This window comes from Ursus maritimus, unplaced genomic scaffold, assembly GCF_017311325.1.
Source record: "Ursus maritimus isolate PB19 unplaced genomic scaffold, ASM1731132v1 scaffold_9, whole genome shotgun sequence".
Taxonomy (NCBI): Eukaryota; Metazoa; Chordata; class Mammalia; order Carnivora; family Ursidae; genus Ursus; species Ursus maritimus.
Genome location: NW_024427107.1, coordinates 65,924,161 through 65,944,279, shown reverse-complemented (window position 1 = coordinate 65,944,279; position 20,119 = coordinate 65,924,161). Strand labels below are relative to the sequence as shown.

Here is a 20,119-nt window from a genome sequence, read left to right as displayed (position 1 = left end):
TTGTAGAGACTCCGCTTAGTCTTTCTGATGTCAACATATTAATTTTTATAGATGAACACCTCATTTGTTGCTTTAGGATCATTTATAATTATACACTCAATGGTCATTTTGCACAACTCCCATACCTATCATGCCATCCCCCTATTTGAAGTCATTACTTTGAAAGGAATAGCTACATTTTCTCTGAACTTATTACAATATCCCCAGCTTGATAGTAAAAGGTGCTTTAACAACATGAATCATACCCATTCATTTATTCCAAGAACACTAAAGTATCAGGCACTGGGCTGCTTTCTAGGAGTGGGGAGGTTGCCGCCGGAGAAGGAAAAGATCCCCAGAGATGACTCCTAACATCTGTGGGCGTCTGGCGGGAGAGGCAGATACGAGCACAAATTAAATAGAGTCAAGTCTGGTAAGTGCGGAAGGTGACCTAGGCATGACGTACGGGATCCCTGAGACAGGGGGGACTGAGCCAGAGAAGTAGCTGAAAAGGGCAAAGTCTCTGAGCTGGTATTAAAATTTGCATCTCCTCCTTTCCCAAGGAGGAGACTGCTGGAGTCACAAGATCATAGAATCACTGACCTTGGAAAGAGAAGTGACCTGAAAGATCATTCGGCATAAATTTCTGCCCAGCGTACAAATTTCTCCTACCAACCTGTCTCTGCCTGGAGGCCTCCCATGATGGGGACCTCACGGCGATTATAGAACAGGTATTGGTATCGTAGAGAAATCAAAGGGTTTGGGGTCAGAGAGACGCGGATTCAAAATCCAGCCCTTACTGTGACTCCACACTGGCCACATAGCCTCTCTGAACCTCAGATTTCTTGCCAGGTAAGTGTCGTCACATTACCTACCCTATGGAGCTGTTGTGGGTGGTGAGTTTGACTACTTACCTCCTTGAGGCAGCCCATTCTATAACGGAATGCATGGAACTGATAGGAAGCTCGTTGTTGGATCAAGATGCAATCTGCTTCCTGTGCCCTTTGGATGCATCGGGCCTGATTTTGTTCTTTGCGTGGGAGAAAGAAAAAAGAAGCCTTTTTAGTCCCCTAAGAGTACTTCAGACTGGACTCTGATAATAAAATACCAGTCCCCCTTTTCTATAGCTCTCCCTCCCTGCTGTGGTCAATTCTCCCAGCTTATTGCACCCCTGCTAAATCTTTATATTTTTCCAAATTCAACCATCTCAGCCCTCAAGGATTCAGACTACTGGCCCTCACAGTATCTGCTTATTTCAATAAACAGGTTTAAATTAAATCTTAGGCACCACAATTCCCTTTCAATAGAATCGCATAAAATGGAAGTGTCAAAAGTTGGAGGAAGTATAACTGTTTGACAATTGAAGATTGAACCATGAGCTAGAAGAATTCAAACCCGCTCGTTGGGTCACACAATAGATGTTTCTGTTATGAGGAAAATGGTGCATAGGATCTGCCGCCTCTCCAAAATCAAATTCATTGTGTTCTGATAAGATGCCGAAAGGAATCCCATTTACAGATGTAAAATATTCAAACTGCACGCCCTGTGGCTGAATGGTTCTCTTGCTTTTGGTTCTCTTGCTCACCATCTTTAGCAATGCAAAACAATTAAAATGAGGCTTCTTTCATAAGAGAATGACAAATTTCTTATCGATCCCTGTATAACTCAGACTCTTCTGACCAATGGTGGACCAACAGTCCAATTAGTTTAATGTATTTGCAAATTGAAAATCAAAATAATATGCATACACATATGATACATATACTGTCAAATTCACTTTCTGTATATATTTACCAAACACATTCTGTAGGGTGTGAAGGAGAGGAATCAGGCAGCACACCTTAACATTATGTTTAAAATTTAAGGGGGAAATGTGGCAATTTAGAAATAACTGCAGACTTCAAAAATTTTCCTTTTGCTACTTATATACCATTTTTGTATACCCTAGCAAGTAAAAGACTGAATGACTATCTTGTAATAAGATTTGGAGTCATGGAAGGGACCCACAATTGTCAATTACACTGCATTTTAATTTAGAGATGCTTCTTTCAAAATCATATGTTGATCTGACATTTCCCTTGGAAAATAATGGAGGGGGAAAACATTTTTCAAAGCTCTTGGGGCAGCTATTCAAAATCCAAAATGCTAAGCAGGCCTGCATACATGGGTAGTGGTCCTTTGTGAGTGTGACCCTGCTGTTCGGTAGAAATTTCAGAATCAGCCTACTGCAAGGAAATACATTCTATAACCATAATCAAGTGTTGTTCGAAAAGATCTTTTTGGATGTGGGAAGACATTTGTGTTGTGTAATGCCATCAAAGAAAGGGGCTGGCATGGGGGTCATCGATGTGTTAGGTAGCATCAGGTAAAGATGCAAGTCAGACACTTAATGGGAAAGAACAGATGTGAGAACCTCTGGAAGTAGAAGAGATTTAACAGGCAAGGAGAAGGGGGAACTCCTGGATGGAGATGAACAGTCTGGAGGGGCCTTCATTCTGGAGCTAAGGCACTGTAGCAGAGCTGGCTAGAGCCCAGCCTTTACATCACACTGCACAGGACAATCTGCTAGCATCAAAAGCACACTTTTGCACCTACAAAATAGGATGATAGTAATACCTACCTCAATGGAAAACATTTAGAATAGGGCCTAGTACATGGGAAAAGCAGAATTATAATTAGCTGTTAGTGTACGGATAACTGTAAGTACCCCTTAAAGCCAGGCAAGGGGGCCCACGTGAGCTAGAGTGTTCTCCTCGTGATTTTGTAAAGACACTTCTGGTACCTACAATGGGTCTTGGGCTAGCAGTGCCATCAGGCAGGGTGTGCCAAGCCCGGACCTGGGCTCTGTTTCCTCCTTTAGAGATGCTCTCTCTCTATTCTCACTCCTGCTGAATGCGTGGGGTTGACAGATGCCCCATGGAGCTCCAGATATTGTGCTTATTAAATTGCTCAGGAAGGGCACCTGGGTGACTCAGTCAGTGAAGCATCTGCCTTCGGCTCAGACCATGATCCCGAAGTCCTGGGATCTAGTCACACATCAGGCTCCCTGCTCAGCGGGGAGTCTGTGTCTCCCTCTCCTTCTGTTACATGTTACACACACACACCCCCACTTGTGTGCCCTCTCTCTCTCTCTCAAGTAAATAAATAAAATCTTTAAAAAACAAAATTGCTCAAGAGCCTAATGGCTGGACTATGGTTCCAGGAGGATGGCCTGGCAAGAGGATTGCTCTGAATGGCCAGCGTGATATTCTTTTGTGGGAATCATCTAACATTTAGCCACCAGAATGATACTAATATGTTGACTTGGGGCGACTCAAATTGTTTAGACAGATGTCTTGTAAAAAATATCTTCCAGGGCCCCTACACACCTCAGGGGCAGCCCCAGTAATAAGACATTATTCTTAGCATTGATGTCCTTTTTCTGTTCCCATTTAGGAAGAGGACTCACAGCGTTCAGGAAAAACATAGTCATGCAATCCTAGATGATCCAGATACTACAAAGGCAAATTATTTCAAGCTCTTTAATTACTTCAAACAAGCAAACCACTGTAAATCCTGGGAGATGGGGATGAGCTCCCTTCCAGACTCCCACTTCCCGTATTGGAAAGCACTCCTAAATCCCAACCAGACCCAGAAGGTTTTAGACGCCTAGATAAGAATTTTAAAACTTACTACTAGTCAAAAGAAATTAGATTAAAATGATGATTCCACATGCCGCCTACCAGGAACAAAAAATCATTTTAAATAATAATTCCAAATATTGACCAAGATAAGGTGAAAGGCAGGTACCGATATCGCTGGTTGTAGCGTAAAATGGCTCAACCTTTGGGAAAGCGATTTAGTAATATGTGTGAAGAGAATTTAAAATGCTTGTGCCCAGCTATACCACTTCTGGGAATCTAGCCTGAGGAAATTATCATAAATATAGAAAAAGCTGTCAACTTTTCTCTACATAGCAGCTGGTCTCCATCTCTTCTATTTTTCTGTCTTGTAAGAACTTCTGGAGAACCAAGTGAAACATGAATTATACTTTAGGCTATTCCTGGTGACAGATATAATGGATTTATTCATATTTTCTTATTAAAGCGAGCATTTATTGATTCTTTACTAAGTGCCAAACAGTGTGTGAAGTGTTTTATATAGGCTAATTCACTTAATATTCACAACACAACCAAGTACATCACTTGGGACTCCTTCAACCTCAGGAAACAGATATCCCAGCTCTACTGGTTTAAACCAGAGGGAAGTTATAACAGGAAGTCCAGAGGTAGGCAACTTCACAATTGATAAACTCAGTGGTGATCACATCAACCTCTCTGCCATCCCCAGGCAGCCTGAATTTTGTGGTCACAAGAAGGTCACCACAGCTCCAAGCCTCACATGTAGACATAAGTATCTCACAGAAATAGCTCTATGTCACCTTGACCAGAAATGCATTCCATGTTCCATAGCAATTAACAGAGAAACCTATGGCTGTGCAGAGGACAAATTATATAACGAAGGTGGATTTGGGTTAGAAAGCACCAAAGGGCAGATGGACATTGGGTAGCAGCGAGGAGTGAGATATTTATTATATCCATTTAGCAGGAAAGGAAGCTAAAGTCTGGGGAGGTGAAGCAACTTGCCTGAGGTCACACAGTGAGTGCAAGGCCAGGATTTGAATCCAGTTCTACCCATCTAGAGTCCATCATTAGCTCTGTAATACATTCATTTTCCACATATGTATATACAAATATATAAAAAGGTTCTGTTATTAGTCGGGGCTTTCCAGAGAAACAAAACCAATAGGATATATATATGTAAGTGTGTATGTGTGTGTATATATGGTATATGTGTAAACCCTATACACATATATACATATATATCATACACATGCGTATTCTATATATATATATGATTTATTAAAGGAGTTGGCTCACACGATTATGGAGCCTAAGGAGTCCCATGATGTGCTGTCTATAACCTGGAGACACAGCATGCCGGTGGTATAGTTCCCATCTAAGTCCGAAGGCCTGGGAACCAGGAAAGCTAATGATGTGTGTTCCAGTCCTAATGCAAGAGAAGACCGATGTAGCAGCTCAAAAACAGTCAGGTGAGGGAGCAAATTCTCTTTTTTGTTTTATTCGGGTCCACATATTGGGGACAGCAATCTGCTTCACTTAGTATATCAATTCAAATGTTAATCTCAAATAGAAACACCCTCATGGGTACACCCAGAATAATGTTTAACCAAATACGTGATCAGGCCATGGCCCAGTCAAGCTGACACATGAAATTAACCATCAGGGTTTCTCAACAGAGATTGTTTGTTCTCTTATTATGCTTATTCATACGTACTTCTTTCATGCCAGCAAATAATAAGCACATGGTCAGCCATGGTATTAAAAAGGCACGAGGAAGAAAATTAAGTTACTTCCTCTTTGCTCTTGATTGGGAAGTGCTATATAAACTGGCAAGGACCCTCACTTCATTCATTTTCTCACTCAATCATTCAACCAACATGTAATGGAAATAATGGAGGGTTGGCCTTCACCACATGTGGGTTCCAATTCCAGTTAAATCTTGGCTATACAAATTCCTTGTAAAATAAGAAATGGAATACAAGTGATCATGGTTGTCAACAGTACCAGTAGAAATAGAAATAATAGCAGTTTGACAAAGACAAACACTGACAAGGTAGGTTCCCAGCCCTTTCTTCTCTTGGCAACTAAACAGACTTTTCCAATGCCCATTCAGTTCCTTCCCATCCCTTGCCCTGTTCTATCTTTGTTTGCCTTCTGGGCATTTGTTTGTTTTAATACAAAAGAGGGAGGATGGGGAGAAAGGAATCAAAGAAACCAAGGAAGAGGCAAGAGAGAGAAAGGCCAATACCTGATCAAAGGCAGAGAAAGAAAAGGATTTGAGGAGGATGGGGAACGAGAGGATGAGAGGCCGAGAAAGGAAGGGAGGAGGACATGGCTCTGCATTTTGAGATGGATTTTCATTCATGTTCTTCAAGGGATATGGGTAACACTTATAACTGCTTTGTAAATACCTTTTCCTTACTGAAGTATGTTTCTTTGAATGTGGCAGTGTACATGAGAAATTATGTAGGGCCCTGGGATTTGAGTTATACTAACAGTAGTGGTAATAGTAATAGTAATCATGGTGGCAGTGGCAACCACAGGGGCAGAAACAGTAGAGGTGTGGACAACTGGGCAAGCCACTTTCACTCTTGGGACTTCAGGCTCCTCATTTGCAAAATGGGGGAATTAGAAACATTAGAAACTACTCCTGAGCTCTAATATTCTGTGTTTCTATCCATATCTACTAGGTACCCAGTCCTGAGTTAAGTGCTAAGGGAGAGACACAAGAAACATAACAGATGATTCTAGCCCTCCAGGACTTGACAGAGAGTCAGGCCTTCTTGCTGTTCCTTCACATTCATAACTGAGCCCTGCCTCAGGGCCTTTGCACTTGTTCTTTCTTCTTCCCAGAATGTTCTTGCCCCAGATAGTCACATCAGCCCCTCTTGCACCTCATTCAAGTTTTTGCCTAAAGTCTCCTTCCCAGTGAGTTCTTCCCTAATCACCTTACTTAAAATTGCAATACCCTATGAATTTGGGGGGAATATAAGCATTCAGCCCATGGCAATATTTAAGATTTCAAAGAAAGAAGAAGAAAAGAAAAGAATGCTTATCACCTACTATGTGACAGGAGTATCTCAAAAGAGCTGGGGTGATTAGTTTCTAGTCATGACGCTGGATTACAAGGCTTTTTTGGTAAAATTTAGTTTTATGGTTTATTTTATAATTAACAGTTCATAAAAGTAATAACACCTACCCCCAAAAAAGGTCCAACTCCTTTCTATCTCTCTGCTTTCCCCGTTTAATTCTCTGCTACACTTGTCATCACCTAACATGTTATGTAACATATTTATTTATCCAACATCTGTTACTTCACGTAAGAATTTATGCTGCATTAAGACAGGATTTTTTTCTGTTTTCTGCATTGCTATATCCCCCAGCAACTAGAACAGTGTCTGGCATGTGATAGAGGCTTAATAAATATTTGTTGAATGAAGGAATAAGCGGCATGACATGACTTGGTCAGGCAACCAGTCAGCCTATATTTTTTTGAAAGAGAGAGAGAGGGGGAAAGAGACAGAGATCACAGGGAGGGCAAAGGGAAAGGGAAACGGAGAATCTTAAGCAGGCGCTACACTCAGCATGAAGCCAAAATGGGGCCTGATCTTAGGACCCTGAGATCATGACCTGAACCCAAATCAAGAGTCAGACACTTAACCAACTGAGCCATGCAGGTGCCCCATCAGCCTGCATTTAATACATGTAAGAAGTAGAAATAAAAGCACTGAAGAAATTCGGAGGAGGAAGGGAGGCACATGAGCTAGAACACTTAGGAAAGGCTCATAGCGACAGGGCAACAGGGCTGTGCGTGGAGAGGTGACTGGCGTTAACAATTGGGAGATAATAGGGGAGACCTTGTCGGGTTTTACAGGGAGTGGCAGGCTGGGAAAAAACAATGTGGAAAGGAGACAGAAAGACAACATTGAAAAAGTTCAGGGCATCCACATGCTATGTTCTGGGATAAACCATTTCTTCCTGGAATGGAAGAAAGGATGACTTTAGCAAGTAGAGGGAGGTCAGGACAGGGGAGAAGTTGGAGATGGTCCAAGGAGGCCCAAGACCCCCAGGCACACCATGTGCCATGCCAAAACGTCCCATATATTCTAGAGACTAAGTTGATGGACAGCTCAGCATGAAGGTTCTGAACAACGGCTGATGCCAGCATTGAAGCTGACTGCTGGAAAAGAGAAAAGGTTAAAATAAAGTACTTGTGATCTCCTCCAGGAGAAATTATAATGCTAATGGCAGTAACAGCTACCTTATTTCCTGAACAGGGCACTCCACGTGTGATATGGCATCTCCAACTTGTCTGATTATCTAATGCCACATACAAACTACCACAAAACATAGTGGCCTAAAACCATTTTATGTTTTTACAATGTTGTGTTCCAGGAACTGCGGTGGGGGTGGGGCTCAGCTTGGAGGTTCATCTCAGATTCCGTGCCACCAGCTGGGGTGACTGAGGCTAAGGGATTCACTTCACAATGGCTCTTCATCACATCACTGGCACTTTGATGTTCCTTGGCCTCTCTCTGTTTCTTTCTCCCTCTTCACACCATCCAGGATCCTGCCACGTGGCTTGGACTTCCACATCATGGTGACCCTGGGATAGTCAGATTTCCTACACAGCGGCTCCAAAAGCAAATGTTTCAAGAGAGAGGAAGTAGATGCTGCCATTCTCTTGAGGTCTGGGCCCAGAAACTTGCATGGCACCTCTTCTGCCCTGTTTTCTTGGTGAGAGCAATACAGAGTCTCTCCAGATTCAAGGGGATGAAACATAGTCCCCATTTCTCAATAGGAGAAATGTCAAGGAATCTGTGGTCCTCTTTAACCTACCACAGCAATCTGAAAATATTTTTATTTTTGTTTCTGAACCACAGAAGCTGGAGCTAAGAAAGATGAGAGTAGGGGCACTTGGGTGGCTCAGTTGGTTAAGTGTCTGCCTTCAGCTCAGGTCATGATCCCAGAGTCCCAGGATCGAGTCCCATATCGGGCTCCCTGCTCAGCAGGGACCCTGCTTCTCCTTCTCTCTTCACCTGCTGCTCCCTCTGCTTGTGCTCTGTCTCTCTATCAAGTAAATAAATAAAATCTTAATAAAATAAAAAAAAGAAAGATGAGAGTAACTTATTTAAAGAGAAAGCCCAATAACCTAATAGTTAAGATGATAGTAATGAGAGACTTGATGAAGCCACTCTTAAACTTACTATAAATCCGTTGTGGTCAGCCTAGTCTGATATTTCCATAACACTAGACAAGCAAATGTGTGACATTGAATAGAGACTAGGATGGGGTTAATATATAAAGAAACAATATATGACCCAAAAAAGGGCAACTTAATTCACTGGAAAAACTGTGGTTTAAAAAAAAACAGACTCCTACCATATTGAAATATATATTACAGATGCATTAAGAAATGTCAGGAGAAATGCGTATAACCTTGAGGTGGCAATATAGAAAGATTAGATGGATAGATGATAGATAAACCGACAGAGATCATTCTGTAATCTTTATTATTTTATGACAAAATATAATAAGCAAAGTCAAAAGACAAGTACTAGAATGGAAAATAAATACCCGCAACATGCGTGGCAGAGAGATGGCTAGCCACCTACCAAAAATTCACACTGAGAGATAGCAGCCCAGTCCAGAACATAGCCAGCCCCCTTGTATCAATGTTGCATCAGCAATGAATGGTGTATGGCACTTCTAGACCAGGGCTTTTAAGAAGTTGGTAGGGATTCTCCACCCTGCTTTTGCCTTTCTTCAGCTACATGCAGAGGACTCCAAAGCCATGATGGATGGGAAAGCCATAAGATGGTAAGAATCCAAGTCCCTGAAACACCAATTGGAAGAAAGCTGCCCACCTGCAAACCAGAAACGCTCACACTGGGCTGTTAGAAGAACAAGAAATAATCTTCCATCATATTAAGGGACCGAGATTTGGAGGTTCATTTGTTATAGAAGCTACTATTATCCTCATTAATTCAACAAATTTAATAAGTGAAGGGTTAATGCCCCTAATACATAAAGAATACCTACAAAATTGATTATTCAAAAAGAAAAACAATCAGAAAAATGGGAAAATCATAAAAACAGTCCAAATCACTAGTGAGAAAATCCAAATAGATAATAAGTATGAAAATATTCTTAGAACATTTTTACTAATATTCCAGGAAATGCAAATCAAAGGAACTCATCAGACTGACAATTGAAGAGGAGACAATAACCAGAGCTGATGAAAATGCAAAGAAACAAGCACTTCTGCAAGTTGATTGCATGAATTTCTACAGTTTTGAAGGGAAGGTAATCCGCTACTAGATATTAAAATCAAAAACAGACAAGCTCTATGTTTATGAATGTATGACAAAATTGTTGTACATACACTTGCTACTTAATATTTGCTCAATAAACAAGTTAATGCAGGAAGCAATTATAGAATAAAAATTGTCATGTGAGTCTTCATAGACTTTACCTCTCCTTTGCTCACAAAGAAAAATCCTGTAATTGTTCATTTAGTTTCCCCAGTCCCCTTCTTCTCCTATAGAGAACCAAGAGTCCTCTAGAAGGAAGAGACCAAGGAGAATTGCATTAAAAACAAACAAAAAAAGGGGGGGATGTGGGGAGAGACATAAAGCTGCTTAAGAATTACAAGGAAGTAATCCTTGGGGATGGTACCTGGAGGGACCTTAGAGCAGCCACTAGGTCTGAGCAGATGGAGAGAAAAGGGAAGGGAGAGTACACGATGTTTCAGTGAATAAAATGGACCCTTTCCCTCTAGTGTTCTCTGAGGAAGTCAATAAAAAATGAGTATGAGGGATGCCTGGGTGGCTCAGTCAGTTAAGTGTCTGCCTTCAGCTCAGGTCATTATCCCAGGGTTCTGGGATCAAGCCCCATATTGGGTTCCCTGCTTATCGAGGAGACTGATTTTCCTTCTCCCTCCTGCTCTGCCTGCTTGTGCTCTCAATCTCTCTCTCTCTCTCTCTCAGATAAATAAATAAAATCTGTTAAAAAATGAATATGAATTACTTTTTCATAACTTTCGCTCTTGCTACTTTTTTGTTACTGGAACGATCTATCTTTGAGACTGGACCATAAAGTCCCTGGAATAATGAGGGTTACAATTGATAATATACTGTATTGTCCACTGTCAACACCTGTAATGCACCATTTCAGCTCCCAGGCCAAACCATGGCTCTTTCATTCACTTAACCAACATTTCTTGAACACCTACTGGGTGTCAGGGAATTACTGATTCACAGTCTCCGGGGCAGAAGTACTAGAATATCCTGGTATTCTCTCAGAGACATTAAAAAGTCCGTCACAGCAATCCATACATTGACATTGTTGTCTTCAAATAAAAACTGGGAATTAAAGTCTGTGGGGATCTGGAGAAAGTGTAAGTGCGATTTAGCAGTTGATGTGGCGAAACACTGAACTTTCATTCTTCACGACTCAAACTCCTTCTCCTGGACCCCTCCCCTTTCCATATAAAAACATCCTTGAACCGAACCTGTAGTGACAACCTATCGTGATGTCTATACTTAAGCCTTGTCAAATGCCAGAAACATGACCACCCATCACTCAGGGGCTCGGGGACTGCACGTCCTGAACATCCGCACAAACCTCACACACAGCCCTTGTCCATTTGCAACCAATGACGATCAACACTGAGAAACAAGAACTGCACAGAAACAAGTGCCCTAAAAATATGGCATCAGGCTCCCCTGAGTTGTCCGCGTGCTTTTGCTCTCTGCAAAGAAACCCACTGATTGCCTAGTGACTCTCATGGGCATGATAAATATCAGAGAAAGCCTTTCCCAAGCTCCCAGATGTTGTTAGGTAGATGGAGAGAGAGAAGCTGAAGTTACACAGATGCATGACTTTCAAGTGGACAGAATAAAACAGATATTGTGGTATGAGTGGAAAGAGTTAAAACAGCTCTGGGGCTAGGTCACACAACCCCTACATTTTTCATGATACTGACAATACCTGCAAGATCTTTGCTACCCTGTCCAAGATGAGCAAGGCACTTGACCTATATGGGTCTCAGTGCTGCTAACTGTAAAATGAGGATATTATTACCATAACAGGATTTAATTTTTTTATTGTATATTTATGTATGAATATATATACATACCCAAAATAGTGTGTGGTACATGGTATCATTTAAATAAGTCTCCTTTCACATTCTCTTCTACAGCATTGCTAAATGTTATAATGTCTGGCATAGCGGGCATTTGCTTTCCTAAAGGAGTCCTGAAGAGAAATACAAGACTGAGTGACCTTTGGGACTGAGTCCATGTTTTCGACAATAAGTCATTCAAACTCAAGTATAGCTCAGTGAAATGTATAAAAGCTGGAGATTAGGAAAGCTGGAATCTGATTCTCGACCACCCACAAAAAAGAACTGTCCATCCCAAAATGTCAATAATGCTAAGACTGAGAAGCCCTGAAATCACCACATTGTGAGGAAACCCAAGGTTGTACAGGCCATATAAAAAGAGAAAATGCCTGAATTGTTCCAGCTGTCCCAGCCATACCAGCCCAGATGTCAGACATGAGTGGAGGCGCCATCTTGGACATTCACATCCCGCAGAAGCAGAGTGAGGAAGAACCAAAGAACCCGGCAGCATCTAACTGAGCCAACCTGGATGTCTCTAGCAGTTACAGCCACCTCAGCCAAAGCCCCACACCTCTGGGAGCTATCCTCACTGCATGCTATTTTAATTCATGACCAACAATGTCTAGTTGCTTAGTTGTGGAGTGGTTTGTCCATAGCCATAGATAACCAGAACAGCACCGTTTCCTTCTGGGAGGATGCTTACCGGAACAGGAAGCCAACAGAAAGCCCCAGGAAGCACACGAGTTCACACAGCTAGTAAACAGTGAGGCTGAACTGAATCTTAGGTCTCATTGGTCCAAATCGTAACTGAGGATTTTTCCATCTCAACAGACTGAGGAAGATGAAAGCAGCCAGGGCAGGAAGGTGGGAAAGGCCAAGGCAAGTAGAACGGGGCCACGGGGCCCATCATGGTGGTGGCAGGGAAAGGAGTTCAGATTTACTACAGCAGAGGCAACTGTATGTTTTTAAGCAGTGTAGTGAGGGTCGGTAAGAAAAAAATTATTATTATTATTATTATTATTTCCCTGGTATTATTATGTACCAGGAAAATGTTTTACTCACAGTATCTCATTTAACACTCCTGAATTTACAGATAAATTAAGGGAAAAAAATATTAACTAACAGGAAAGGGTCCTAAAGTGCTAGAGGGTTGAAATCAGGGCCTGTGACTCCACTAAACCCAAGGCTCATTCCAGAGACCACACAGGTTTCATTTAGGAAAAGAGCAGGGCATCGTGGTAACCCTGATGGAGAGCAGATCCTGGAGTCAGCTACAGCAAAATGAAATATTAGCATCCATTTCAGGACTTCTTTCTGAAATGACAGCGTGTCCCAGGTGAGCCTGGGTGGGGCCTAGGTGTCCACCTGAGTTTACCACAGGTGGGGTTTGGTGTATCTGGCTGAAAGGGGCAGGAGGTGGGGAAGTAGGATGGAGGTGAGGCATAGACACCCAGAGGAGAGAAGGGAAGAGAGAGGTATGGGAGGACGAGATGGGGTCTAAACCTCGCGTCCAGGGGCAGGTCCAACCTGGGAGATGCTTGAATGTGCTGAGGGCTCCAGATGGCTCCACCCCAGGGCAGCTAACCTGGGCAGGGCAGCAAGAGACCCTGCTCTCAGGGCTGCCACACTGCCCCCCAATGCCTCACGGAGTCCTGGCAGGACACCCCAGCAGGAGAGAAGAATGCGGCAGATGCCACAGGAAAACCAGCTTGTAAGCACCTGTGAGACATGTGGGGCTCTCCTAGGGATACCTGGGGAAGGAGGGGACTTGGACTTCAGGGAGGGCGTGTGTGTGTGTGTGTGTGTGTGTGTGTGTGTGTGTGTGTGTGTAAGCTCCAAGTTTAACTGTTAATGAGACCCCAGCTATATCCATGAGCCTGTGAGGCCTGGAGACACTAGGTCACTATGTTATTTCCATCAAAGGCTTTAGCAAAGGAAAGAAATGATGAACAGAAGGAAGAAAGAAGAGGCAAGTCAAGGGAGGGGAGAGGAGAGGAGAGGGAAGGAGAGGAAGGGAGAGGAAGGGAGGGAAAGGGCCAGAGCCCGCAAACAACTGCCCTGAGAGATTCGACTTTTCTTCCTTTCTCTCGACCGGAGCAAAAGAAGCTGTAATGAGGTTATTTATTCCTCCCAAGAAGCACTGTGGTAATAAGTCCCTTAGCTGACTGCTCTCAGGCTAAGCTACCCCACAAATATATGAAATGTCCAAACCCAGCAATCAGTACAGCTAATTGAAATGCCAACTTGAAGTTCACTAGATGAGGACTGCTGGGGTCACAGTCATTACCAGCGATTAAATGTTATGTGAAAAGATCCATGAAGAGACACAGTTTTCACAATATGCTTTAACCCTGCACCCACTGTGCGAAAAAGACCAAGAAAGTGAAACCCTGGACAAGAAGGCTGGACTGGGACCAGGACAGAGCTTGTCCTGGGGGCCGAGCAGGGGCACACAGACCTACCTCTCTCTCTCTCAAGTAAATAAATAAAATCTTTAAAAATAAATAAATAAAAAATAAAGGGCCTCCTATTGGGATGGCATACCAGACCCAGGGATCAGGTCGGGGCACCAATCACAGCTTTGCCTCTTTTTTCTCAACTGTAAAGCAGAGATAATATCCATACCTCGCAACTGCCATGAGGATCCAATTAATAAGTAGTTTAAACGCTGAGACGAAGGCCTGGCGAATAGCTATTATTCAAACATGTTCCCTGGGCACGGATGGATGGCTGAATCAGTCCAGAGGGGCAGACAGTGGTGGTCAGCCACACTCCCCCCTCAGGAGGAGACCGAGCGGAGCCTTTCATGGCTGCCTAGGTGCTCAGCGACCCTTGGGTGATCAATTGGGTGACTGTCTCCTGACTACACACTGCTCCATGTCTCTGAGTGCAGGGCACTGCTGGCGGCCACCTTCCTGCCCCCGCCCCCATTCTCGTGGCTCCCCGCGTGCAGCCCACCTGCCCGCAGTGCCTCCTACCCCACCGCCCTCTGGTTTCCCTCTCTGCTTCCTCTTCCTCATAGCACCCCTGAGACAAAGGTGTCCCCCATTTCTACCCTCTGCCAGCTCCCTTCCTTCTGCCACACTGTCCCGTGTGCCTGTGCCAGGCTTGCGAGGAGAGATGCTCGTCTGGGTGAATTAGTAAGTGGGTAGCTCACAGCTTTATGGAGCACTCCCCATGGGCCGGGCCTTTTATTTGCATTACGTTGCTTATCCTCGCTTTACCCCTAAGAAGGTATTAGCATCTCACTTTAGAGGGGAGGAAACAGGCTACTTAGCCCTAAATCACACCGCTCATAAATTGCCAGGATTCAAACTCAGGTCTCCCTGACTCCAGAGCTCTCACTAGACTGAAGGCCCTTGAGGTCAGAAACCACGTTTACAGCTTCTGGCATCCCCGTGGCACCTTGGCAGAACAAGCTGAGCACGCAGTAGGTGCCTGGTGACTGCTGAGTGCCAGGCGGACTCGGCCCCGGGGCACACACTTGCCCCAGGAGTGCCTGCCAGCCCGGGAAGGGGTTAACAGCCCCGGCAGAGGGAGCCTGGCTCCGGGCAACTATTCTAAATAATGAGCCTCTGGTATTCGTGCTAATAACATTTTTCTCTCATTGCTCAGGTTTTACTTGCCGTAGTAATGAATTAATTAGTGAATATGGGTGAGGAGCTCTTTGAAGTTGTAAAAGCCCAGAGTACAAATACTAAGAACAGGAACCACATAGACTCCATCGGAGAGCCTGTGAGGGCCCTTTAGCTCACGGGGGCTAACCACCAGATCCCCCAGGATCCCGTGCAGACAGAACAAAGGAAAGGAAGAAGGGACCCCCCCCCCCAGGGGTGCCTCGAATACGCCCAAACACCAGGGCAGTCTCCAGAGGCTCCCCGTCGCCTGGAGTCTGGCAGACAGTCCACCTGGGCGGCTCCTTCCCACAGAACACCATGGATCGCCCGCTGACTGTGTCGGGAATAATCTGAGGCCTCCTAGAGGCTCAGCAGGCACAGCGCCATGCTACTGGTGTCCTAGAAGTTGTAGGACCGGTTTAACTGCTCCGACAGGGAACAGGATCCCTGCTTGACCAGGCCCCCAAACCCAGGGCCTTACTACAACCGTCACTGACTCATAATCTGCAGGTCAGCTGACTGAGGAGGGGCGTGGCTGGTGTGGTTCGGCCCTGCACCCTCTCATTCCCGTGATGGGATCGGCAGCTAGTGCAGGTGTGTCCTCCTCGTGGTGATGGCGGAGATGCAAGAGGGAACCCCACTCGCTCAAGCCGCCATGTGTCGCAGCTGCTAATCCACCATTGGCCAAAACAAGACCTGAGGACGAGAGGAGCCCAGAGGCAGGAAAGTGTCCCCAACCACAATGGGAGGACATTGTAAAGTTACTTAGAAAAGGAGCCGGACACAGCAAGGGGTAGGGCATTAGAAGAGTCTATCATGAGGACCGAGGGGTAGCATGGTGGTGGCAAACCATCCAGGTATTTGATAGCCATGACCAACGATCCAAAGTCCTTACCCTGCTGTTTCTGTAAGGCTCTGCGAGAGCTCGACAGTGCCTGCCCCCCGTAAGCAGGACATGAGCACTCTGGTTGATGGGTCCCAAGCACCCTATGCCCTCACTTCTGCTCCCTATCTGGCCCCTGCTGGCACTAGAGGCTGAAACCACCATCGTAAAGACACTTGATCCTTAACATTGCACATAACACATATACATGTCATCATCTAGACCAAGGAGGCCACTATGGAGAAAAAGAAGTACTGCCCATCCAGCTGTCCCATGGGACAAATAGCTAAATAGTAATGGCAGGCAGCGTTTGACCATCCAAGCCTGGCGAAGTGCAAACATGGAAACCTCATTCCACGTAGGGACTGCCATCAATGCTGCCGTGTCACATCTCCCTCTGCACCCCATAGGGACATCCCATAGCTTTTTGGTCACTTGTAGATACTAAATATTCAGCCCAGTGCAGTGGAACACACGCGTCATGTCTAATTTGGTATTCGCACCCTCCCCTCCCCTCACTCGGGGCTCAGCCTCTTGGCCCAAGGGACTTGGTGGGGAGGAGGAGGTAGTTTCCCCACCTCATCTGTCTCCACTCCTAGCTCCTCCAGCGGAGACAAGGGGATTACAGAGAAGAGGAGGAAAGCCTTCTTCCTGGGCAGGTGCTCTTTAGGTCACCTATGAGCTGAGTGGTTGGCACCCAGATGCTGGTTATCTCCCAAAGCACACATGGGAGAGAACCTACAGGGTCTCCTCATCACACAGCTTCCTAGTGTGGCAGAGCACTCTGGAGCAATCGCTTCCAGTCCCTCCACACCCACCTCATATCTCAGCCCGCAACCCACCCCACAGCCCGCATGGGCCGGGTACCAGCAACACAATTGTGCCAGACATCTCTGATGCCCCATCAGTTCGCCCTGGCTGTTGCTGAAGCAACAAGTGTTAGCATCTCTCTTCTGCTGCCCCAGGCATCCCCTGGTTCCGCTGGCGTCTGCTCAGCCCCTCTGGTGTAGGTACAAACTGGAAGTACAAGACCATTAACACCGCCTGGAAACTACATGACCAGTGGAAGACTAAAATGGTTTTCCATGACTCTAGGGACAATCCCAAGGCAGGATCCCCCCAGGATCAAGACCCAGTTGTCCACAGCAGGAACCACCTCAAGAATGCACCCTTAGGATTGGCTTTCCCTCCCTCTATATCATTTTTCCCAGCACCTCCGCTCTTGATCTCCAGGATTACTTCCCAAAATAAATGACCTGCGTGTGAGTCCTTCTTGTAGGCTCTGCTTTGGGGGAACCCAAGATAGCACAGCAGATCATGCTCAGTGACCTTCCCCTGAAGCAACACTTGGCTTGTCATGCCAAAGGGATGAGGAAGGCTTCCCACTGCCACCCCGACTCTGGGTCCTGCCATTCCTTTCCAACACTCTTCTCTGCAGAGTCAGCAACTGTGTCTCTACCAGTGAATTCTTCTTGGAGGGAAATTCTCATTCAGACGTGAAAGACATGGACAAGAGCTAAGAGGTGTAGACGAGGCATCGGTGCCCATGTCAATTACCCCAGCTTTGTAACCCAGGGAGTCGTTCAACGATGCAGGGTCCTAGAGCTAGAAGGTACCTCATTTCCACACTCCATGTCTCACATAACAAAGCCGTAGGGAAGAAGAGGGGAAATGACTTACCCAAGATGACTCGTAGGTTAGGGGCAGACACAAGCAGGACCAGAGGTCTCCTGACTCCCAGGCCAGGGCCTTTCCCACATGGCCACCACTCTCAGGGGAAGAGCATCACACTACAGTGAAACAGCAGAAACTATGAGGTTTTATACACAAATGTTTGGATCCTGGTTCTCCTTACTCGTGGTGTGATCTTGACGAAGTTATTCAACCTCTCTTGGGCACAGCTGCGTTACCTGAAAAATGGTTATGATAATGTCTTCCTCATAAGGTTGATGTGCTCAATAAGCATGTGATTGGGAGAAGTTTTACAATTATTATATAGCCTCTCAAGGCTCTGGGTTTCTTATCTAGGAACTGTTGATAAATAATACTCAATATTCATATTCCTGGACTTTGGGGATGTCACGGTAAGAATATACATATGAAATCACTTTAAGACAAAAAATACTACACATATAAAAGACATTATTATTATTATTATTACTTCAAAACCAAAATAATTCTATCTGCCATCATTCAAATTATCAATCTGTGATTTCTGTGTAAAATCATTGTTGCTCAGGCTTTTCATAGAGGTAGATACCATGTAGGTACCCATTTCCCTGGAGTTTCCATAGAGTAAGAAAAAGTAAAAAGATTTGCAGAACTACCTGAGGCCCTAAGAGCTGAGAATATTCTCTTGTTATTGCTCTGCCATGTTCAGAAGATTGGTACCCCCAAAATGTTCTTAAGTGGTTGATACAGATATTCCAGAATGAAAAGGGAATTATTGTCCCAGAACTGGGGAAATAGTGGGTGTTTTTAAAGAGATTTACCAAACCAAGGCAATCGAAACTAAACCTTAAGACAATGTCACCAGAACTCAGAAAATCACTGACCACAAAAGGGTCCTTTCCAGGGGAAAGTTAATAATTATCCTATATTTCCTAAAGTGCGATAAATATACCAGTGACAGTGCATAAAACAATATACATACAACAAACTATCAAGACCTGAAGCCAAGCATCCAAATATTCATTTGTGTGTACATACATGTATATGTCTATGTGTACAGACATACATATATGTCTGCATATATAAAGAGGGAAATTAAATGACTCATCCTTGCTGTTGCACGAGGCAGTGGTGATGGACCTGGGAGCCTCATCCAGGCCCTGTGTTTCCAAAGTTTATCCTCTTTCCATTCTGCCTTGTTTGCTGTCTTGAAGACCTTGGCTGTCTGGTTCTACTTAGTGACCCACAGTAAAACCCTGAAACCCAAAGCCCTGTGATTTGTCCTAACAGGGTGCAAGGAAGCACAGGTTGGTTTGACCACAGTAGGTTCCTCTGCTGGGCTTGGGGGGAGAAGAAGGCACCCAAGATGAGGGGCTGCAGTGGGTGGTGGCAGCTTCTGAAGGAGAGGGAAGCTGATGGGTCCTAGGGACAGGCATGCCTCGGAGCTGGGATCTGAGTGACGAGCACTTCCTGATCTGATCAAAACTGTTCGTATGCCTTTGCCTTTGTGGGAAAGCTCCATCCTTATCAATATCATGTCTGAGAAAAAGTAACGCTGATTGCTATTGATGGCGACAGTCTACACCATCAAGGGCTCATCCCTCTGGTTGCTGTGACAGGACACCAAGACCACCTCCTGGGGCTTATTCCTGGGAACGAACAGTAAGACAGGTCAGTGGTGTCCTCAGTGACACCCAACCCATCAACCCCACCAAAATTCAGGTGAGGTGAGGACTCTTGGCCACCCCTGAAGCCTGATGCTTCCAGTTGGATCTGGAGAGCCAGACCAGGAGTTCCAAAAATGAGGAGTAGCTCCAGCAGGCCGGGGCTGGAAAGAACTTGGGGCGGGTCTGACGTAAGGGGTAAGAAATGGTCTTGTGAGTCCTGGCCAAACCCAACACGCTATTTCTGCCAAGGCCCTCACCAGTCCAGTCCCAGGCGTAAACCTGCACCAGCCAGTCTTGGGGGCCAACCCTCAGTTCTCTGTTATCCCCCCATCCTGAAATGGTCCAAAGGCACCCCAGCCTCCCTTCTATGGCCCCGAACTGAGGCCGGTGAAACTGGAACAGTTCTGACCAGTACTCCGAGACTTGAAAAGAATTGAACCAGACTACAGCCCGGGTCGCAGGGCTGGGAAGGGGGCAAAGAACAGCCGGGAACTCCAAAGAGACCCCCGCAACCAAAAGTTCACACTTAGAGCACCTAAGGAAGGCCAACTTGC

The 20,119-nt window shown here is 45.0% G+C and overlaps 1 long non-coding RNA gene across 1 annotated transcript in view; it reads right to left on the bottom strand.

The window, feature by feature from the left end:
• Window positions 1-18,098, bottom strand: part of LOC103661680 — a 70,646-nt gene extending 52,548 nt beyond the window's left edge. Inside the window, exons 1-2 of the long non-coding RNA XR_568203.2 lie at window positions 17,908-18,098; window positions 894-1,009 (exon numbers count right to left, since the gene is read on the bottom strand). This is a non-coding gene — a long non-coding RNA (uncharacterized LOC103661680). The remainder of the gene's footprint in view (window positions 1-893; window positions 1,010-17,907) is intronic.
• Window positions 18,099-20,119: the final 2,021 nt, after the last annotated feature.